A 3,003-nucleotide genomic window follows, 5' to 3' on the forward strand; every position below is an offset into this window, starting at 1 on the left:
CCGAAATATGATTCCGAAAGATATCGAGTAGATCTCCACGGGACAAAAATTCCACAAAAGGTTTTGCGACATTTCCCTCTGCTTCCTCGCATCAAGCATTTCTTCGAATGTAAGTCCATGGCCGCCCTAGCATCATGGCATGAGGAGAATAAATCTTCGGATGGTGTGCTACGAATTCCTGCAGATTGCGTAGCGTGGAAACATATAGATGGAACATGGTCGGATTTTTCCAGGGAAGCTCGAAATTTGCGCTTAGGCCTGGCTATGGATGGCGTAAATCCATTTGGTCAAAGATCAACATCTTACAGTGTATGGCCCGTTGTCATCGTCAACTACAACATTCCCCCGTGGTTGACTACGAAGAAGGGGCACCTATGGCTAAGCTTGATTGTGCCAGGGCGATATAAAGTGGGGAATATGGATGTGTATCTTCGTCCACTATTGGAAGAGCTACAACAATTGTGGATTGGCATAGAGGTGGTGGATATGAGCCGACACACAGGACGACGAAATGCTTTGATCAGAGGCATTCTAATGTGGACCATGCATGACTATCCTGGGCTAACAGAATGCTCAGGTGATCTATTGACACTCCTCACTCAGACACTGTAAATCTTGTTTTTTCCCATAGTTGATCTATTATCATGTGTATACATGCAGGGCTTCAAACAAGCGGATACAGAGCATGTGTCACATGTGGACCTAGACTGAATGCACGTAGGGCACCCTCACTGAGGAAGCAAATCTACGAAGGTCATCAAGCGTATCTTCCAGAGAATCATGTGTTACGCGACGGCTTTTTGGGAAGAGAGCCACCAAGGATGTCTGCATAAGCATGGTTAGAGCAGAAGGAGATGTGCGATGACGGATTGCCTCCAGGGATGAAGAGACTATCTCTATGGTACGAGTTACCATACTGGCCCCGACTCATGATCAATCACTTGCTCAATCCAATGCACATATTCAAGAATGTGGGTAATCTACTATGGGACCATTTGACCGGCAAGAAAGATACTTTGGGAGCCAGAGTTGACCTTAGAAATGTGGATCGTATGGAGCAATATTGGCCGCAAACAGCGTCTGATGGATCGATAAAACTCCATAAAGCACCATGGATTTTCACAGGAGCCCAAGAACGCAAAGTAAAAGAGACCATTCGATCTTTGCGGACCCCCACTGGCGTAATGCACTCGCTCCGAACGTGTTTTACTAAAGAAGGAAAGCTTACCGGTTTGAAGTCACACGATTGGCATAAAATGTGTCAGGTACGTTCATAGTGGACTTTAATATCATTGCATAAAATGTGGACTTTAATATCATTGCTGCACATACTTTACAGTTTATTTTACCGGTTGCCATTGAGGGATGTTTGTCTCTCGACATCCGTAACACTATCTACAAACTTGCAAAGCTGGTGCAATGGATCTCACAAAAGGAGATCAACGTAGACTCCATACCATTCGCCAAACTAAATGCTGCGGAGCTTGTGTGCATGTTTGAGAAACATTTTCCTACTACAATGCTAACCATTCAGGTGCATCTTCTTGTTCACATAGTTGATGAGGTGGAAATAGCTGGCACAGTTCATTCCAGATGGATGTTCTTCTTAGAGCGTTTCATGAAAACTCTTAAGGGATATGTGCGTCAAAAGGCACGTCCGGAGGGTAGCATGGCAGAAGGTTGGTTGGTATCAGAGTCTTTAGTGTACATTGGAGAGTGGCTAGACGGATTTGATAAATCCCGGGACACGGTATGGCGAACCATAGATGATGAGCGCATATCTGGGATTGTCATGTGCAATCTCGGTGTTGAGAAGAAGATGACGGAAGATCTAGAGGCTAAAATCAACCGATTTTGCATGCTTCACAATCCAGTGATGCAAAAGTGGATTTCACAATATGGAACGAATCGACAAAAAGCGTTTTACTCAAGATTGTGGAATCATGGCAAAATTTGAACAGTCTAGTCGACGACGTTCCTCTGATGCAGATCCTGTGGTGGCGGAACTCACTTACTTCGGCACGCTGCAAGAGATTTTGAGGATCGATTATAGAGGATTTTTTGTCGACTTGTTCGACGTGCAATGGTTCAAGATAATCATGGAGGGTCGCAACGCTACTGTGCGTAGAGGAGAGTCTGGTTTTCTTGAGGTGGATTCTACTAAGAAATGGATTGACCTAAGAGACACTTTCGTACTACCCGAGCATTGTGAACAAGTAAGTATGTAAATAGTTAACATCCCCCTTTTACAAGTTATGTGCTTGAAAGCTCTCATGTAAGTTATGTGGCTCTGGTAGGTAATATTTCATCCTACAAAGTCTACATCAAACTGGTGGTACGTCATAGAGGTAGCCCCTCGTAGTGCAAGGACGTATGAAGGCTACCATGTGCCAATCACAAGGACATCAATGGAGGAGATCAGAGAAGATGCTCAATCAGAAGCCGCTGCGGTGGTGCCAGACGAGCATCAAAATGCTACTACTCTATATGGGGTGCATGCAGAGGAGCTACAAAATGAAACAGAGGACATGTGTTTAAACGGAGAGCTCTATATAGATATAGGAAGTTATGCTGAGTTATGCGAGGATGAGAGAGAGATCTCTTAAAGCCACAAATATTGTATTTGAACAATTTTGCTCCGTGTTGTAAAAGCTCTGGCTCTCTAAGTACCTTCCATGGTGTATAACGCTCTTTTCTACTCGCGCTCACATCTTTTGATTGAAAATTCTGAGTTTTTGACTTGCCTCTTCTATCACTCAATTCATTGCGTCATTGTATTTATATGCGTCATTACGTCATTGTATTTAATGGTCTTTGCGTCATTGTTTACTCTATTCATTCAATATTAAGTTTAAATATTCGTGTGTTTAATGCAGGTATGGATGATGAGGAGTTTCTTTCTTCTTTGTCACCGCAGCAGAGACAGTGGTACGTGGAGAGTCATCGCTCTGGCGCATCATCGCGCGTTCCTACTCCATCCGCATCTCCCTCTCTTTCGGAGCA

Source organism: Adiantum capillus-veneris, chromosome 22 (genome assembly GCF_014529385.1).
Source record: "Adiantum capillus-veneris isolate H3 chromosome 22, ASM1452938v2, whole genome shotgun sequence".
Taxonomy (NCBI): domain Eukaryota; kingdom Viridiplantae; phylum Streptophyta; class Polypodiopsida; order Polypodiales; family Pteridaceae; genus Adiantum; species Adiantum capillus-veneris.